Source organism: Equus caballus, chromosome 22, assembly GCF_041296265.1.
Source record: "Equus caballus isolate H_3958 breed thoroughbred chromosome 22, TB-T2T, whole genome shotgun sequence".
In the NCBI taxonomy this organism is placed as follows: domain Eukaryota; kingdom Metazoa; phylum Chordata; class Mammalia; order Perissodactyla; family Equidae; genus Equus; species Equus caballus.
The window spans coordinates 20,228,551-20,249,369 of record NC_091705.1 but is presented as its reverse complement, the minus strand read 5'-3'; the positions used below and the strand labels follow the sequence as shown (position 1 = coordinate 20,249,369).

At 41.5% G+C, this 20,819-nt stretch overlaps 1 long non-coding RNA gene across 1 annotated transcript; it reads right to left on the bottom strand.

Annotated features, from left to right (window-relative positions):
- Positions 1-1,291: 1,291 nt before the first annotated feature.
- LOC138920217 (uncharacterized) lies at positions 1,292-20,464 on the bottom strand. Its single transcript, XR_011431030.1, has 3 exons — positions 19,977-20,464; positions 4,444-4,578; positions 1,292-3,263 (listed from the first exon to the last, which is right to left on the bottom strand). It is a non-coding gene; the product is annotated as an uncharacterized lncRNA (long non-coding RNA).
- Positions 20,465-20,819: the final 355 nt, after the last annotated feature.

The window sequence follows — 20,819 nt, the reverse complement described above, 5'->3', positions numbered from 1 at the left end:
GGGTGAATTTTATGGTATGTAAATTATTTCTCAATAAAACTGTTTTTTACAAAGGCAAGCCACACACTGGGAGAAGATATTTGCAATGACTATTACTGCTAGAATGTATCAAAGAATCCTAAAAAGCAATAAAAATGACAAATGACCCAATATAAAAACGCACAAAGAATTAGAATTGGCAACTCAAAGATGAATAAACTCAATAAACATACGTAAATATGCTTGACATCATTATTAGAGAAAATAAAATTAAAATAATGAGATACCATCATACCTATTAATTTGGAAACAAATCTTTAAAAGCTTGACATTATTTAGGGTTGCCAGAATATGGAAAAACGGGAATTCTCACACACTTCTGATGGGAATAGAAATTGATGTAACCACTTTGGACAGCAATTTAGTAAAATCTAGCAAAGTAGAAGATGCTTCTATGTCCCTATAATCCAGCAATGTCACTTCTAAAGAAATTCTTTCGTATGGGAACACGTGAAGTCCAAAGATGTTTATGTCACATTGTTTGTAATAGTAAAATTTGGGAGAAGGGATTTAACATCTATCAATAGGGGATCAAATGTGAAATATGAATCAAATTTGAAATATTCATTCAATATTATATTATACAACAATTAAATGAATATGGATAAATCTCATAAACACAGAGTTCAAGGAGCTAAAAAAAAATTTGCAGTATGACACCTGTATTAATCAGGCTTCTCCAGAGAAACCATACCAGTTATATAAATATATGAATTATAAGGAATTAAGTTGCTCACACAATTATGTAGGCAGAGAGGTCGAACAATTTGCTATCTGCAAACTGGAGACCAGGAAAGAGAGTTGTATAGTTCCAGGCTGAGTCAGAAGGCCTGAGAACCAGGAGTGCTGATGGTATAAAAATTCCAGTTCAAGAGCAGGAGAAGACTTATGTCCTAGCTCATGGCAGTCAGGCAGAGAGTGAATTCTCTCTTCCTCCACCTTTTTGTTCTATTCAGGCCCACAGATTAGATGATGCCCAACCACATTTGGGGGGGAAATTTGCTTTACTTAGTCTACCGATTCGAATGCTGATCTCATCCACCTAGAAATATTTAGACACACCTAGAAATATTTAACCAAATATCTGGGCACCCTGTGACCCAGTGAAGTTGACACATCAAATTAACCATCACAACACCATTAATGTAAATTAAAATAAACACATCTGAAATGGTACTATGGACATTGCAGCAAAAGCTTAAAAACATGATAGTTGTTTCTGAGACCGGGGATGGTGAACTTGATGAATACATTTTCATCTACAATGTTTTATTTCTTTAAAAGAAGGTTTGATTCAAATATGACAAAATATCAACATTTGTTCATTTGGGTGATTGGTACCAGGTATTTATTACATTAGCCTTTATTTTTATCAGTGTATATATATATTTCAAATAAATAAGCACCTCTAAGTCACTATAAAAATATAAACATCCCCACAGAAAATGGACAAATGATACAAACAGGCAATTCACAAAGAAAGAAATACAAATGGCCCCCAAAAAAGATGAAAATGTGTTCAACCTGGTCAGAAATGTGGAAAAGGAAAATTGAAACAACAAGATTGCTTTTTGCTTTTTAGATTAACCCATCACAAAAACAATAATAACCAGTTTGGAGAAATGAACACTCCAATGTCTGCGGAATGGAGTATAAATGGGCACCATCTTGCTGGAGGGTGCTTTGGTGGAATGTAGGCAGCAGGTTCTCAAATTCATTTTCAATCTGGCTTGGATGTTGGATTGATTAGGATTACACTAACCTGTGAATAAGTTTCACCCTGTGAAAGTTAATTAACAGTAGTTTGACCTGGGTAGAAGATTATACCTCCCTATGTTGAAAGTGTGGTGGCTGTGGGTCACAGTGATCTCACAAACCAGGGTCCTTTCTAACTTGGGGTTCTGCTGGCCTTCATTCCCTAGGCCACCTCACAGTGCTAGATTTCTGTTCCTGATCCATTCATCACAGATGTATTCAAGCTGGCAGAATGGAGAAAAGGACAAAGAAGAAGGAGCAGAGGGTGACACCAGCTGTCTCTTAAGGCAGCTTCCTGTAAGCTTCCACATAACCGTCTCCCTTCATCTGGTGTCCAGAACGTAGTTATATGGGCATGCCTAGTTAGAAGGGAGTCTGAGAAATGTAATTTTTATTCTAGATGAGCTAAATTATCTCGGTTTTGCATTTTTGTAAAGGAAGCAGGGGAGAATGGATATTAGGAAAGAAACAGCAGTATTTGCTATGGGTATGTAAAGAAAATACGGTTATTTTATTTTGTGATGATCTTTCATGAACCATTTATTAGATGCTGTTGGTGCCCCTCCCAGATTCCCTTAACCTCGTCCTTGCACCTGACCCCCAGCTGCTGTGAGATTTTGTTGATCTCAGATTACAGCTGCTCCCTTCTTCAGAGGATTGCCTCGGGCCTACCACTCCACCTCACGAAGAAATGCCTGGGAAGTTATACCCCTCCTAAGGAGAGAGAGAGACAACCAATGATTTACTGACATAGGGGTAAAAAAGCCTAGCTCTTGCCTCAAGAGGAATATCTCTGTGATACAATCCCCACTCCACAGCTCCCCTGCGGGATCAGACTGAGACTAGACTCCAGCTGAGACCACATTCTTCACTCCCTCTCTGATAAACATTTTTCGTTCCTGATTTCTTCCCTCCTCTTTCCTATCCTTGTCTCACCTCCTGACATGTTTCCCCTGAAAGCACTTTCTCCGTAAACTATGTACACAATCATCCCCATCTCATACTCTGCCTCTAGGGAACTTGACCCAAGACAAATCCCTATCTATTGGGTAGCAGGAAAAAGTGAAGTTTCTGTCCTGTCCAGCAACCTCAGTCTAATATAACAATCTGGATGGTCTTTTTAGGTAATGCCTAGTCCCTGCAGTAGATGTGATTATTGTTCCCAATTCTTCACTCCCTCCCTGATATTCATTATTCATTCCTGCCTCATTGACTTTGGACTCGGCTGTGAGACTTATATTGGCCAATGGAATGTTAGTGGATGTGACATGAGCAGAGGTTTTAAATGTGGGTGTGGTTTGGATTGGTCTTTTGTAATCCTGTCCTCTGTCATGAGAAGAGCATGTCACAGTAGCCACTGGTCCCAGAATGAGGAGAACTGTGGAACAGACTTGAATCCTACTCATGGCCTGGATCCCAGTCCAGTTGATCCCAGTTGAAGCCAGCAGAGCTGCAACTGAACTTCAAACCTATGAGTAAGGAAAAAGCTTGCTGTTAAAAGTCACTGTGTTTGGGGAGTGTTTGTTATACAGTAGAAGCATGACTAAAAGACTCTTTTAGGAATAAATGTTCAGATTCTTAGGTTTTTGCACCCATCTCATTTTCAAAGGGACATCTGGATGACCAAGGGGAGGTGGACTTATGTGTCTACCTCCCACCTGTTGACATTCACAGCTGATGAGATCCATTCTCTTTCTCAGTTTGAGCTGGGTCTGCTGACTTAGCCTCTCGTTGGCTTTTGCTGGCCTTTTGGACACCTCTGAGTTTCTGTCCTATCTCCTCTGTCCCTGTCTATGGCGGCCAGTCCACCTAGCAGCCCCCGCTGTCCCATGACAGACCCACTGGCTCTCAGCTAGCATTTGCTCCATGCAGGGATCATGGCAATCGTGACGAGTCCAAGGAAAGCTGTGTCCCTGCTCGGGCCTCTACACGTTGCTCTTCACCAGGTTCAAGCGGGTTCAAGCATTGCTCTTTTACATGATGGCCTCCTTCCAGAACCCCACATATGAAATGGAATGATTCCTCCTGCCCTTGAAGCCTAGTTAAATTCTCAAACTGTCTCTTTTTCTCCAGGCTCAAGTCTAGAACAGGGAAACTAGGGCTCATGCACTCCGTAGCGTTCCTCTCCCTCCTTTTCTTCTCCATAGTACTCTGAGGCCAAGGCCTAGGTTTTGAAAGCATACTATGGAAGAAATGCTCCAATCTGATGCTCTTGATATGTCAAATGGGAGCTAAAGGTATTTAGAAAATTATTTCCCCTTTGACAACGCTTTGCTTTGGAGCCTGATGATTTGCAGCAAAACTCGATTGTGAATGTCCAAAGCTGAAAAACAAAATTCCTTTTTGCTTATTTCCCGCAATAAATCAAATCCTCACTGCCCCAATAGGATGGATGAATTCTGGTAGACACGAAGATGTGCTGCCCAGATACGCCTTCAGAGGAGGATTTTCTGCCTAGCTGCAGAGAGTGTGGTCAGCAGCCAGCCTCCAGCTGTAAGCTCCTTCAGGGTCTGCCTCGGATGCAGAGAGGCAGCTCTTGAAGGTCATGCCCTTCCCAAGGCAGCCTCTGTGCAATGACTGGGTCAGGTGGAGGTGGAAAGGCCTGGCTATTTTGGTCCAAGGTGGGACACTCTAGTGGGCAATACTCACTCAAAAACTCCCTGGCAGGCTGGTTGAAGCTTCACTGGGCCTGCATCACAGTTCGACTTCTTCCTCAGCCCAGTCTGGCTTCTGTCTCCTCTTATCCGTAATAAGTGCCTTGCACCCCAAACTCCATCTCAGCATCTGATATCAGAGAACCTAATCTATGACATGGGTACTTTGAGCTGCACATAAAGGTCCTTACACAACAATGGAATATTATTCAGTCTTAAAAAGGAAGGAAATTCTGACACATGCTACAACATGGATGAATCTTGAAGACATTATGCTAAGTGAAATAAGCCAGTCACAAAAAAACAAATACTGTATGATTCCACTTATATGAGGTACCTAGAGTAGTCAAATTCATAGTAAAATGGTGGTTGCCAGGGGCTGGGGAGGAGGGAGAAGAGGAATTATTCTTCAATAGGTACAGAGTTTCAGTTGGGGAAGATGAGAATATTCTGCAGATGGATGGTGGGGAGGGTTGCACAACAATGTAAATATACTTAATGTCACTGAGCTGCACACTCAAAATTGACAAATTTTCTGTTATGTATATTTTATCACAGTAAAAAAAGTGGTTAAAAAAGTCAGCCACAGGGGCCGGCCCCGTGGCCAAGTGATTAAGTTTGCACGCTCTGCTTCAGCGGCCCAGGGTTTCTCCAGTTCAAATCCTGGGTGCGGACATGGCACCACTCATCAGGCCATGTTGAGGCAGCATCCCACATGCCACAACTAGAAGGACCCACAACTGAAAATACACAACTATGGGGGCCGGCCTGGTGGCTCAGTGCTTAAGTGTGCATGTTCCGCTTAGGCGGCCTGGGGTTCCCTGAGTCGGATCCCGGGTATAGACATGGCACTTCTTGGCAAAAGCCATGCTGTGGTAGGCGTCCCATGTATAAAGTAGAGGAAGATGGGCACGGATGTTAGCTCAGGGCCAGTCTTCCTCAGCAAAAAGAGGAGGATTGGCAGCAGATGTTAGCTCAGGGCTAATCTTCCTCAAAAAAAAAAAAAAAAATACACAACTATGTACCAGGGGGCTTTGGGAGAAAAAGGAAAAATAAAATCTTTAAAAAAAAAAAAGAGGTCAGCCATAAATCAAAGAATGACACAACAAAGGCAAGTTTAAAATATATAAGGATGATTAAATACTAGGAAATTTCTTAATATAATTCACCACATTAATAATACAAAGAAGAAGAAACATCTGATCATGTCCACAGATGTTGAAAAGGCATTTGATAAGATTTATTTATTTATTCTTTTGCTAAGAAAGATTCACCCTGAGCTAACATCCATGCCAATCTTCCTCCATTTTTTTTTTTTCTGAGGAAGATTAGCCCTGAGCTAACATCTGCTGCCAATCCTCCTCTTTTTGCTGAAGAAGACTGGCCCTGAGCTAACATCCATGCCCATCTTCCTCTACTTTATATGTGGGACGACTACCACAGCATGCTTGCCAAGTGGTGCCATGTCAACACCTGGGATCCAAACCAGTGAACCGTAGGCCGCTGAAGCAGAATGTGCACACTTAACCGCTGTGCCACCAGGATGGCCCCTCCCTCCATTTTTTAGTTTGTGGGCCACCAGCACAGCATGGCCATTAACATAGTGGTGTAGGCCTGTGCCTGGGAATTGGACCCAGGCTGCCAAAGTGGAGCACGCTGCACTTAACCACTAGGCCACCGGGGTTACAACATCCATTATAACCAATAATTTAAATTTTTAAAAATCTGAAGTATAATTAGAAAAGAGAAGATAGATATAAAAGTCAAAGACACAGGATATGAACAAACTATACACAGAAAATATGTTCAACATCCTTCATAATAAGAGAAATGTAAATTAAAATTTAATTTTTGCTAAAGTTAGCAAAGTTAAAACAGCAGGCACTCTTATATTTGCCGGTAATCTGAAAATTGGTACCACTTCTATGGAGGACAATTTGACAAAATCTAAAAAAATCACAAATATATACACTGGGCGTATCTTTTAACCCAGAAATTTCCCACAGGCTTTTTCACATGTGTGAAATTACATATGTCCTGCAGCATATGTATGCAGCAGATACTGCTAACTGTCCGCCAATATCCATTTTCCTTTTCTTCCTTATAAAAGAATCTTGATTTTGTTCATGGTGTCAATATGCCAATAAAAACCTATCATCTTGCACCCAGGATAGCCACATGGTCCAGGTCTGGCCAATGAAATATAAGCAAAAGACATTGGTTGGACTTTAAGGAAAGTTCTTTGAGAAGGAGAGAACCCATGGACATGCCTTCTGGCTCTTTACCCTCTACCCTTTGCCCCTTTTCTGGCCTGAAATACAGAAGCAATGCCTGGAGGAACAGCAGCCATCTTGTGAACATGAGGATGAAAGCCACACGCCAAGAAGGCAGAAAGAGTAGAAGGAGCCTGGCTCCCTGAAGATGGTATTGAGCAACTGTCCTTGTCCTAGAATTCCTTCCACTGGACTCCTTTCTATAAGAGGAAAACACATCCTATTTGATTAAGCTCTTTTAAGTTGAATTTTCTTTTACCTTCAGCCAAACACAATCCTCACTGATCAAAAGATTTTCATTGTAATACCTATTGCTGCATTGTTTGTAACACCAATAAAATTGAAAACAATCTAAATGTCCATCAATAGGAGACATTCTAAATAAATAATGTTACACTCTTACAATAAAATACTATGTAGTCAAAAAGATGAATGAGGAGGGGCTGGCCCCGTGGCCGAGTGGTTAAGTTCGCGCGCTCCGCTGCAGGCGGCCCAGTGTTTCGTTGGTTCGAATCCTGGGCGCGGACATGGCACTGCTCGTCAAACCATGCTGAGGCAGCGTCCCACATGCCACAACTAGAAGGACCCATAACGGAGAATATACAACTATGTACCGGGAGGCTTTGGGGAGAAAAAGGAAAAAAATAAAATCTTTGAAAAAAAAAAAAAAAGATGAATGAGGAATATCTACAGATATTGATATGCAATGATCTTCAAAAAATATCATTAAATGAAAAAATCAAGATGGAGAAAAATGTGCTTATTGTGCTATCATTAATGTAGACAAAGGGGAAGGGTACAGTTTGGATAAGTGAGGGGGGCAGGAGGTCTGCAGGAAGCCCTGTCCAAGAGATCCCAGAAACAGGGGAAGCTCCTGCTGGAGGAACGAAGAGGAGAAGTGAGGAAAAGGGAAGCTGTTGCTCCCTAAATCTCTTATCTCCCCCTCTTCTGCTTTGGCAGCCATTCCACCCACAGGTCTCTGGGTCCTCTTTGGGAAGATTTCCCTGTGTTATAATACTCTGAGGTGTCAAGTGGGCTGATGAAAGAGTTCAGAGTGAGCTGGCTGACTGGGCAGGTCACTGGAATGAGAAGCCTGGGACCCAGAGAGCAAGTCTGGCAAGACAGTACTGACTAAGCCATTTTCCTCTGGCCACCATGGACCCATTTCTCAGTTCTAAGGAGAGAAAGGCTGAGAGTGGAAAGTGAGTGGTTGTCACATAAAATCTTGATAAAATGCTGGAAGTCCAAAGTGGTCCCTTTGGGACCATCATGCAAGAAAGTAGCCTCAAGGTATATTAGAGCAGCTTCAGCATAGAGTGACGGTGGCACTGGACAGACTTCATAAAGACAAAAGAAACGGGGCAGAGCCCCTGCTCACGGTTTTCATACAGCAGAGGCCTGGCTGATGGCACTTTCAGAGGGAGACTAGAGAGTTCTGAGAGGACTACACAGGAGTCTTTCCTGGTCACTGTTAGAATGTAAGGGGGGCTGTGGTAGAAGGGAACTGAAAGTTTCAAAGTGTTGATCATGTCCACTAAATAAGCGATAGAGTTTAAAATCGCTATGATGTCATAATGCACAGGACTCTCCCTGATTTGACCTGTTTTTCTTAAAAATAAATCTGGGTCCAGAATTTTGATAGAAATATTAAGTGATGGCATGTCCATTACATTAGTAATGATTACATTACTTACATTACTTACATTAGTAATGATGCTAAGAGTAATCGCTAGGTCTAGATGGGGACCATCAGACCTCTCCATGTAAAGGTACCTCTTCCTCTTTGCAATTACAGAATATTCTTAGGGTGATACTTTCTGAGCTTTCAAATATCCTTTTTCCTAATCCTTTTCAGCCTAATGGTTTTTTCTTTCATTGATGATTCTTATCTGAATCAATTAGTACTAGAATGTTTGTAAAATGATGATTTTCCCCCCATTTCTATCATTCCTTCTACTTTGACTAATTGGCATTCTTCTACGAAGAAGAGCTTTCCTTTCTACCTCCCCACATGGCAATACACCTAAAACTTGAAAAGGCTACTCCTCTGAGTCAAGCAAGGCCAGACACCAGCAAATGCAAATCTGTCTTCCAGGGCAGGAGAGGGACGAGTAAGAAGAGGAGAGGTTGAGAAACAAGGTAACTACTAGTTCTCAGAACATTACAGCAATGTTTTTCTGAATAATGAGAGCCATTGGCTTGAATCCCCAAAGGTGTGTCAACGTAAAAAGCAAATTCACCTGTTATTTTATCCTCAAAACAAGTTTATTCGGGAATAGCCAAAAGAATTGCAATTCAGGATGTGCATGCTATAGCAAACCATAGGCAAATACAGAAAAGAAAGGAAGGGAGTTGCTTTTGTAGAGAAAAATGGGAAGCAGGGAAGGGCTGTTCTAAACAAAAGTCCTTTGGGGAAAAATAGTTCAAGGTGGCAGCAGCTTCTCATTGGCTGAGCCCTGGCATTTCTCATTGGCTGGGCTGTTGCCAGGTGGGGAGAGAAATCTTCCTTCAATAGCAGAGCAGTTTTACTTCCTGTGGGAGATGCAAGCTTCTCTCTCTTCCTGCTTGGTGTAATTGACAATGTGTGATAGGTAGTGAGAGCGCCCCCTGCAGGCCTTCCTGACTCAACTTGGTTAAGATTTCTTTTATCAATTTCCACAGGTGCAGAGCTCTTTCATATTTGGAACCAAACATTAATATGATCAGTTAAAGGTCCAGATCAAGATGATGAATAGAACACATGAATACACACTATCATTCCTGCTGAAAACTCCCCGTGAAATCCAGAAAAGAAGTGAAAGAGGGAAAATAAATGTCTATAGCAGCATGAGGAAACTGAAAAACTGAGAGGCTAGGTATACTAAGAAAGCCCCAGAAGATAAAAGGCAGAAAGAAACATGTGGTCAAAAAAAGGCAATTGCGCTCAAGCATTTATGCCTGATTCCTCCCCAAACCTCACTAGAATAACAGTAAATTAGATTAAAAAAAAAAAAAAAAGCACAAACCCTACAAGGACAAAAAAAGAACAGGCACTGAGACAGGCAAGACTGGGCTAGTGATGTCAATAATATGTTAGATATTCTTACCTGACGTGGGGAGAAAGAGAAAATGATTCCAGACTGTGAAAAAGCAAAATTAGAATTGTTTGCTTCCAGAAATCTCAAGGAAACACGTTTTCAAACTGTTGAGATGAAAGCGGAACCTTGTGCCCTAAGGAATGTAATTCTATTGCCATGATGTATCGAATTGACCCACAGCTATCTAAAGAACACAGTTTTACGGTCCTACATAGTTACAGTTTAACTTTAGAAATCAACAGGCTCTATGGTTTTATAGCCTGATTGTGTAGTTAAATTCAAGGATTTTATTGCCTTGTAGGAAGTTAATCAGTCTTAAAACTTACCTAGTAAATTGTCTTTGGAATTCCTTTTCATTAGCTCTAACTCTGTTTGTCTGTACACACACACACACACACACACACACACACACACACACACCCCTCTGTATTTCAAGCACCGTCAAACCAGCTTTTTTCTCTACCTGTTGATTCCCTCCTTAACAAGTTAGATAAAATTTTGATAAGTGCTCACAATCTCTTGGTTTCAGAATTTTGCTTTAACATTGCTTTCAGTTTTCTCAGTTGTGCCAAGTAGATGGAGGTGAACCAATAAGAGGAAAAGCAATTTGTTCTTCAGTACCCCAGAAAGGCTCTGAGACTGGAAAGATCACATGGCTCTGATGTCAGGAGGGAGGGCTCCTGTTGGAAATGGAGGACATAGTTGAAAATCTTGGTCCTCCCCTACCAGGACAGGAAACTAGAGTTTGCTATCTGGAAAGGTTGGACCCCAAAGCTCTTCGCATAGAGAGATCAGGCACAGCTGAAGGTGAGGCTGTTGGCCTGGACACTGGGGAAGTGAGTGAAGACTGTGTTCCGAATGGAGATCCTGGCATCATCCCCTGCTCTGAGCTAGGCAGATTCCACCATTACTCACTCTCTCCCTTCCACTCACACATATATATGCTTCTTCCCACCAGGTCAAGGACAGGAGGAGCCTTCACTAGAGAAATTGATCAGCTCCGAGAAAAATACCTACAGAAACCGACATTTGGGGGAGTCACCCAATGAAACTTCCAGGTCCTTGCCCATCCACTGTTATAAGGCCACAATCATTAAACTCCACCTGCAAACACAAAGCTCCAGTTCATATGCATGGGGACACAGGGTAATAGGTCACCTAACATGGAAAGCTGCTAACAGACAGAAAAAAGGAACTTGAGGAAACTCTTCCCACCTTCCAGTCCTCTGCCAGTACTTCCCAGAGGCCAAGGGAGCTTGAGAAGCTATGAGGGCCAGGCCCCTGTGAGGGGCAGGCAGGGGGTGGATTTCTGAGCAAATAGGCACCAAACCAGCACACTCTTGAAATACCAGTTAAGTTCAGAGGAAGACGGAGAGACAGAGACAGCAAGACAGACACAGAGACACAGAGATAGACTCAGAGAGAGAAAGAGAGAGAGAGAGAAGATGAGAAAATGGAGGGAGGAAATTTTCAAGGAGATAATCCAATTTCCCAAAATTGAAGTTCACAAGTTTCTGTTTGGAAAGGTCTCATCAGGAACTCAGCACAATGAATGAATTTTAAAAACATAGGGGCCGGCCCCATGGCCAAGAGGTTAAGTTTGCACGCTCTGCTTTGGATGCCCAGGTTTTCACTGGTTCGATTCCTGGGCACAGACTTACCACTGCTCATCGGATGTTAGCTCAGGGCCAGTCTTCCTCAGCAAAAAGAGGAGGATTGGCAGCAGATGTTAGCTCAGGGCTAATCTTCCTCAAAAAAAAAAAAAAAAAAGAAGAAGAAGAAGGACACTTCACCTTTGTGCTGTTCCCCAAATCCCATAACCCCAGTCTAGCCATGAGGAAAACATCAGGAAAACCCAAATTAAGAGACATTCTACAAAGTACCTAGCCAGTATTCTTCACAAAGATAAAGATCATGAAAAAAGGGAAAGACTGAGAAAAGTTTGATGTAAAAGAATGGCAAATACATACCATACAAACACTAACCAAAAGAAAGTTGGTGTAGCTATATTCATATCAGACAAAATAGACGTTTTTTCTTTTTAAAGATTTTATTTTTCCTTTTTTTCCTCAAAGTCCCCAGGTACATAGTTGTGTATTTTTCTTTTTCTTTTTTTTCTCTTTCTTTCTTTTCTTTTTTCTTTTTTTTTTTTTTGTTGAGGAAGATTAGCCCTGAGCTAACTACTGCCAGTCCTCTTCTTTTTTGCTGAGGAAGCCTGGCCCCGAGCTAACATCCGTGCCCATCTTCCTCTTCTTTATACGTGGGATGCCTACCACGGCATGGCATGCCAAGCAGTGCCATGTCCGCACCCAGGATTCGAACCAGCGAACCCCGGGCCACTGAGAAGTGGAACATGTGAACTTAACCTCTGTGCCACTGGGCCAGCCCCTAGTTGTGTATTTTTAGTTGTGGGTCCTTCTAGTTGTGGCATGTGGGATGTCGCCTCAGCATGGCCCGATGAGCAGTGCCATGTCTGTGCCCAGGATTCTAACTGGCAAAACCCTGAGCCGCCGAAGCAGAGCGGCACGAACTCAACCACTCGGCCATGGGGCCAGCAGCCCAGACAAAATAGACTTTAAGGCAAACAGAACTTCTAGAAATAAAGAGAAACTCTTCATAATGGTAAAATATTCAATTTGTCAGGATGATATAATAATTCTAAATTTGTAGGCACCTAACAATATGGTCCTCAATATGAAAAGCCACACTGACAGAACTAGAAGGAGAAATAGATATATCCACGATCGCGGTGAGAGTTTTAAGGTACTTCTCTCAGAAACTGACAGGACAGACAAAATAGATCAGTGGGCCTGTTTGCCTGTTTGTTTCTTTCTCTTTCTTTCTTACTTTTTCTTTCTTGCTTTCTTTTTCTTTCTTTCTTTCCTGTCTTTCTGTCGTTCTTTCTCTCTTTTTTCTAATTAATTTGCTAACTTATTACAAAGTCAAAAATCAGCACTCTAAGCCTGTTTGTTAGAAATATGGATATAAATACCAGGAGAAATAATCTCAGCACTGAGGTTGGGTGGGATCAGGAAGGGAAGGTCTGTTTTTCACTGTGAGCTTTGTGATGCTATTTTACTTTTTCAACTATTTTCATTTGTTGCTTTGGTAAAAATTAACAATTTTAAATAAAATTTAAGATTATTGAATAAACAAAGAAAAATGGATAGAATCAGAATAATGGAGAACAGGAGCAAAGAGAGCCACAGCCAAAAACACACCTGTTAGAAAAAGTTTAGGATCAAGTAAAAAGCGGGGCTTCCCAATGAAGTTAACTGTTATTTAAACAATATGGAGTTGTTAGAGGAAAAGAAGACCAGATCAATGGAGCGATGTATAATTAAGAAACAGATCCACATAAACATAGTCATGAGTTTGTAACGAATGTGGCATTTCCAACTGGTGGGGAAAAGATAGACTATCCAATATGTAGTTTTGGGAAAATGGTCTTACAATGCAAAAAAATTAAGTTAGATTTCTACTTCATGCCATAAATAGAAATACATCCCAGATGGAATATAGAACTAAAATGAAAATATAGTCATGTGCCCCATGACGACATTCTGTTCAATGACAGATCAAATATGATGGTAGTCCCTTAAGATTAGCACCATATAGCCTAGCTGTTAGTAGGCTGTACCATCTAGGTTTATGTAAGTACACTCTATAATGTTTGCATAATGACAAAATTACCTAACAACACATTTTTCAGAACATATTCCTATCATTAATTGATGCATGACTGTATAAAATTTTTTAAAAGCAAAAATATGAGAGGATTAGTATATATACAAAATATATGTATTTACATATATACAGATATGTATGCAGGCATACCTCCCTTTTATTGTGCTTCACTTTATTGTACTTCACAGATATTGTGTTTTTTACAAGGTGACGGTTTGTGGCAACCCCGCATCAAGCAAATCTATTGGCACCATTTTCCCAGCAGTATTTACTCACTTTCTGTCTTTGTGTCACGTTTTGGTAATTCTCTCCCTATTTCAAACTTTTTCATTATTATTATATTTGTTATGCTGATCTGTGATCAGTGATCTTTGATGTTACTATTGTAAATATGTTGAGGCTCCACAAACCGCACCCATCGAAGATGATGAACTTAATGGATGAATGTTGTGTGTGTTCTGACTGCTCCACCAACCAGTTGATCTCCTGTCTCTCTCCCTCTTGTCGGGCCTCCCTAGTCCCTGAGACACAACAATATTGAAATTAGGCCAATTAATAACCCTACAATGTCCTCTAAGTGTTCAAGTGAAAGAAAGAGTTGCATGTCTCTCACTTTATTTATTTATTTTTAAATATTTTATTTTCTCCTTTTTCTCCCCAAACCCCCCCAGTACATAGTTGTATATTCTTTGTTGTGGGTCCTTCTAGTTGTGGCATGTGGGACGCTGCCTCAGCGTGGTTTGACGAGCAGTGCCATGTCCGCGCCCAGGATTTGAACCAACGAAACACTGGGCCGCCTGCAGCGGAGCGTGAGAACTTAACCACTTGGCCACGGGGCCAGCTCCCTGCATGTCTCTCACTTTAAATCAAAAGCTAAAAATGATTACGTTTAGTGGAGAAGGCACGTCAAAAGCCAAGACAGGCCAAAAGCTAGGCCTCTTGAGTCAAAAAGTTAGCCAAGTTGTGAATGCAAAGGAAAAGTTCTTGAATAAAATTAAAAGTGCTGCTCCAGTGAACACACGAATCATAAGAAAGTCTTATCACAGCCTTATGGCTGATACGGAGAAAGTTTTAGTGGTCTGGATAGAAGATTAAACCAGCAATAACACTCCTTTAGGCCAAAGCCTAATCCAGAGCGAGACTCTAACTCTCTTCAATTCTATGAAGGCTGAGAGAGGTGAGGAAGCTGCAGAAGAAAAGTGTGAAGTTAGCAGAGGTTGGTTCATGAAGTTTAAGGAAAGAAGTCATCCCCATAACACCAAAGTGCGAGGTGAAGCAGCAAGTACTGATGTAGAAGCTACAGCAAGTTTTCGAGAAGATCTAGCTAAGATAATGAATGAAGGTGGCCACACTACACAGCAGATTTTTATTGTCTTGGAAGAAGCCTTGTTTTGGAACAGCCTCGTATTGGAAGAAGATGCTATTTAGGACTTTCATAGCTGGAGAGGAGGAGAAGTCAATGCCTAGCGTCAAAGCTTCAAAGGACAGGCTGACTCTCTTGTTAGGGGCTAATGAAGCTGGTGACTTTAAGTTGAAGACAAGGCTCATTTACCATTCTGAAAATCCTAGGGCTTTTAAGAATTATGCTAAATCTACTTTGCCTGTGCTCTGTAAATGGAACAACAAAGCCTAATAACAGCGCATCTGTTTTGAAACGAGGTTTATTGAAAATTTTAAACCCACTCTTGAGACCTATTGCTCAGAAAAAAAGATTCCTTTCAAAATATTACTGCTCATTGACAATGCACCCAAGAGCTCTGATGGAGAGGCACATAGAGATTAATGTTGTTTTCATGCCTGCTAACACAACATCCATTATGAAGCCCATGGATCAAGGAGTAATTTCAGCTTTCAAGTCTTCTTATTTAAGAAATACATTTTGTAAGGCTATAGCTGCCATAGATTGTGATTCTTCTGACGGATCTAGGCAAAGTAAATTGAAAACCTTCTAGAAAGGATTCACCACTCTAGATGCCATTAAGAACATTCATGATTTATGGGAAGAGGTCAAAATATCAACATTAACAGAAATTTGGAAGAAGTTGATTCCAACCCTCATGGATGACTTTGAGGGGTTCAAGACTTCATCGGAGGAAGTAACTGCAGATGTGGTGGAAGCAGCAAGAGAACTAGAATTAGAAGTGGAGCCTGAAGATGTGACTGAATTGCTGCAACCTCATGATAAAGTTTTAACAGATGAGGAGCTGCTTCTTATGGCCGAGCAAAGAAAGTGGTTTCTTGAAAAGGAATCTACTCGTAGTGAAGATGTTGTGAAGATTGTTGAAATGACAACAAAGGATTTAGAATATGATGTAAACTTAGTTGATAAAGCAGCGGCAAGATTTGAGAGGATTGAGTTCAATTTTGAAACAAGTTCTTCTATGGGTAAAATGCTACCAAACAGCATTCCATGCTACAGAGAAATCATTCGTGAAAGGAAGAGTCAATCAATGCATCAAACTTCTTTGTTGTCTTATTTTAAGAAATTGCCACAGCCACCCCAACCTTCAGCAACCACCACCCTGATCAGTCAGCAGCCTTCAACACTGAGGCAACACCCTCCACCAGCAAACATATTATATTTGCTGAAGACTCAGATGATGGTTAGCATTTTTTAGCCATAAAGTATTTTTAATTAAGGTATGTACATTGTTTTTCTAGACATAATGCTATTGCACACTCAATAGACTACAGTATAATGTAAACATAAATTTTATATGCACTGGGAAACCAAAAAAGTTATGTGACTCACTTTATTGTGACCTTCACTTCATTGTGGTAGTCTGGAACCAAACCAGTAATAACTCCAAAGTATGTCTGTATGTACTTATATGTATAAACGTATATACATAGTCATGTGTCTCTTAACAATGGGTATACCTTCTGAGAAGTATGTCGTTAGGCGATCTCGTCATTGTGTGAACATAATAGAGCGTACTTAAATAAACTTAGACAGTATAGCCTACTAACACCCAGGCTATGTGGTACTAATCTTATGGGACCACCGTCTATATGTGGTCCATCATTGACTGATGTTGTTATACAGTGCATGATTGTACGTATAAATATATACAAATATAATTTCAGGAAAGAAAGGTTTTCATAAATAAGACGCCAAAGGCAGAGATGAATATGGTAGCTACTGTATGCTTACCAGATTTTCCCTTCTTACATTCTTCCATGAGAAAACTCTTTCAACCTGTGTGGAACACATTCAGAGTAATTTGAAATGACTGATCTAGCCACCAGGCACAGGAATGGATATAGAGTACATATTTGTTAGAGTGCCCATAACAGGCTAGCAGACTCTTGTAGGATTCCTATGCCCAATCCTTCAGGAGAATCTTTCTCTCTTCCTTTGAAACTATGAAGTGTAAGACTATGGACCATGTTTCCAACAAGATAAAGGGAGCTTCAATGGGAAAAAAGTCCAGAGAACCAATAGATTGAGAGAGAAATGGTCCTAAGGACATGGTTGGAGTTATGATTCTAGTTGTGTCTGAGGACCAAATACCTCTAGAATTCCCAATTTTGTTAGCCAATAAATTGTCTTTTTATTTGAACTAGATTGAGTTGGATTTCCATCACTTTCAACCAAAAGAATCATATCTAATAATCTAAAAATAATAAAGGTTAATCTTGTTGATTTAGACCCCATAAAATTACAACCTTCTCAACAATGAGAAATAGCATAAATAAAGTAAAAGACAAGTAGAGGAGTGGAATAAATTATTTACAGCAAACAATGGACTAAAGATCAATGTCCACGATATATAAAGAGTGCCTTCAACTCAATAAGGAAAAAATAAAATCACTCAAAGGAAAAATGAGAAAAGGGCATTGTGTTAAAACTTCTTCCTTTGAAAGTGATAAAACTTAACTCTTACTCTTTTAGGCAAAAAAAAAAAAGGGAATTTGTTGGTTCAAATAATTGAGAACCCAAAGGAACAATATGCTTCAGGAATGGTGGGATCCTGGTGCTTAAATATTGCCCACAGCAATTGCTTACTCTCTCTGTCTACATCTCTTAGTTTAATTCTTTCTTTTTTATGTGTAGGTTTCGTTGTCACCCAGGGTCTCTATACATGGCAGCAATGTATTTTTCCAGCAGCTACAGGTTTGCCGTCATTGCATTTGTCATAGCTGTTTTGGTTGTGTTATAAAGCCCCCCAAAAACTGGTTTAAACAAAAAAGAGAACTCATCAGAGTGTGAAATCGAAGGGTTGTAATCTAAGGTAGGACTGTCTTTGAGTGGAGCTTGAACCAAGAGCTCCAATAATGTCAGCTAGGACTCATGTCACTCCCTCCACAGTATCCTGCCTTTTGCTGTGTTGGCCTTACCCTCAGGTTCCTCATGACAACCTCCAGCAACCAGGGTTCCCCTCATCCTGATGCTCTTAGTCCAGGAGAAAAAAAGTGTGTTTTTCTCTCTTAACCATCCCATATTTCAATGGCTCTGACTAGGTCACATGACCACACCAAACAATCTCTGTGGCCACAGGAATGTCACTGGTCACTGTGGGTCATATGCCCACCTATGGACTCAAAGAGAAGTCACCTCCACCCAAAGTAGAGGAACGAAGGGTAAGAGAAGGGAGCAGTTCCTTCCCCCCTTCCTCCAAAATCAGTGTATTGTTACCAGAAGTCAAGCGAAGTATATGTTAGGGAATAAATATATGTTGACTACAATGTTCTTAAATGTAGCTTATAACTTTAGAGAGAGACAGATCTGCTTTTTCCCAGAGTCCATATCAATGCCCCCAAAAGCTCTAGCTATGTCAGGGCCATGTGTCTTCTCTGGGCCAATCCATCATTGTGTCCCACTCAATGGAGCTTAGTTTGGGCATCCCAGAAGAAGAGACTGAGACAGGGATTCAGCTGCACCTGATTAATTGAAAAAACCTATAAGGGAGTGAGGGAAGCAGCACAGGGCCTGGGAAGAAACCAGGTAAAGATGAGGGTCCAGCTGCAGCCTAGCTTCAGCCTGATATCCTGGGGGACTCTAAAGCATGAACTGCACTGCAGAATTGTCTCCCCCACCACTACCTGTGAGACAAGGGAGCTGTCTTTTATATCTGCTTTAAGATGTGGAATGCCCCCGGGGCGGGGGGCATATCATCCCTGGTAAATTGGCCCCCTCCTGCTGAGGGCAAGTCTCTGAAGAAAGTACACCTGTGAACTTCTGGCAGCAACACTCACTTGAACTGGAGGATGGGTGCACTGGCCAGGAAATCAGATCTAACTGGGGCAGCTACAGTGTCTACAACAAGAAATTAACATGATTGGCCTGCTTCCATTATTTGTATGCATTGTGACAGGGAAGATAGGCCTTCTGAGTGACCGTCTCTCCAGAATCATATGGAATGGGAGACGGGTGATTCTGAAAAGCAGAATCAGAAATTGTCTGCATTTCTCTTCTTCGACTGGCCAACACTCACACACACATGCCTACAACTTTAAAAATGCCCCCATTTAAGGTAATACAGGTAGCTCCCAATTGAAAAGAAACCCTCTCACTTCTTGCAGCAGATGTTGTCATTGCCCTGCCCAAATTCCCTTATCCTCACCACTTTTAGTGCATCCTGGCCTGACTTCTAGCTGCCAGCATGTGTGCTTCTTTGCATAAGGACTTTCCCTGATTGTTCTCTACTTTGTCACCTACACAGCAGGCCAGAAGTGCAGGGGAATTAATGTTTCTCCCTTTCTGGTAGCTCCCTTTCTTCCAAGTCCCTCACTCCTTGTAGTAGAATAACACTGTGGTTCATGTTCCACACTGGCTCCCAGAGTTTCCCACGGGATTAAGCTCCAGTTGTAACTGGCTCACAATGGTAATTGGCTTGATAATGGTCCCTACATTTGTTGCCTTACTTTCCGTCTCACTTCCCCCTACCAGCATTTTCCTTTATCTCTCAAATAAACTACTTGCTGTCCATTCTTTGTCTCAGAATATGCTTCTGGGGAGACTCAAACTAAAACATCCCCTCCCCAAAGAGAAATAGCTCAAGTCATGCCCTGTCTGCTGCAGGAGGGTGTGTGTGTGTGGCAGGGTGGTTTCCTTCACTTGTGAGCTAGCTGCATTCTTCTTCTTCCTCTCTCTCTCTTTTTTCTTTTTTGGTGAGGAAGATTGGCCATGAGCTAACATCTGTGCCAATCTTTCTCTGTTTTTCGTATGTGCAATGCCACCACAGCATGGCTTGACGAGCAGTGAGTAGGTCTGTGGCCAGGATCCAAACCCATGAAACCTGGGCCGCTGAAGCAGAGCATGCAAACTTAACCACAACACCACCAGGCCGGCCCCTGCATTCTTCTAATTTAGGTCCAGATGTGGCTCCCCATGGTCCAACAACATAAATAACACTCTCAAAAAATGAATAAACAAATAAACCCAACTGTTGGAAGGGGGATAGAAGAACACTCAATAAAGATTCACATTTGGAACAGGAGAGAGAGAGAACATCAGCAAGTGCTCACCGGTTCACAGTACACATTACCTCTCTGTGAGACAAGAGCAGCAAGTGCTCTTTGCTTCAGCAGCAGACAGTGTCCTTTGGTCAGTGCTTCTCGCTGCCTCTGGGCTGTTCTCTGTGCTAATCGTCCTTGTCTGTTGTCTTCCATGGCCACATCTTAAGGGTTTGTGGGATGGATTCCCTTCTGAATTCTGCACAGTTTCGGCATCTCATTTTCTGTTGATGCGAGATCTGAGGCCTGAGGATACTTTAAGGTAGTGCCAGCCATAGTTTCCTGATCATAGACTCACTTGGCGTGCTTATTAAATACATAAATCCCCAGCACTGCTCTTTACCCTTCTGAAGTAGAAGATTCTGGGAAATTGTCTTTGTCTGGATTCCCTAGAGAACAGAGCAAGAAACAAAGGTTTCATGGTAGCGTCTTAATGGGAGGTACAATCCCAAAGCATAAAAGTTAGAGACAAGGAGAAGGAAGGAAAACAGATGTAAGGCAGTACATTATTGGGCTCACTGCAGCTTCAGGAAAACACACTTGGTTGCTTAGTTACACAGGAGTCTTCTTAAAAAGTTATGCAAACCTACCATGTCTTGGAATGGTGCACTGAGGGGTGAAAGGGAAAGATTATTTGCTGATTTCTTCCTATCTCTTATCTTGCACTGGCCAAAGTTCATCCATGGAGCGTTAACTCCCTCGTGGCCTGGCATTCTTTTCCACTCCTACAGAAGGAGAGGCCAAGTCCCTTGACTGACAGATTCACTAAGTCACAGGCAGTAGGAGAATAGCAATTCCCTTAAGTGAGGAAATGCAGGCAGAGAAAAATTAATTCACAGAATTTGCAGGTCATAGGGTAAGGGGTGATATTCACG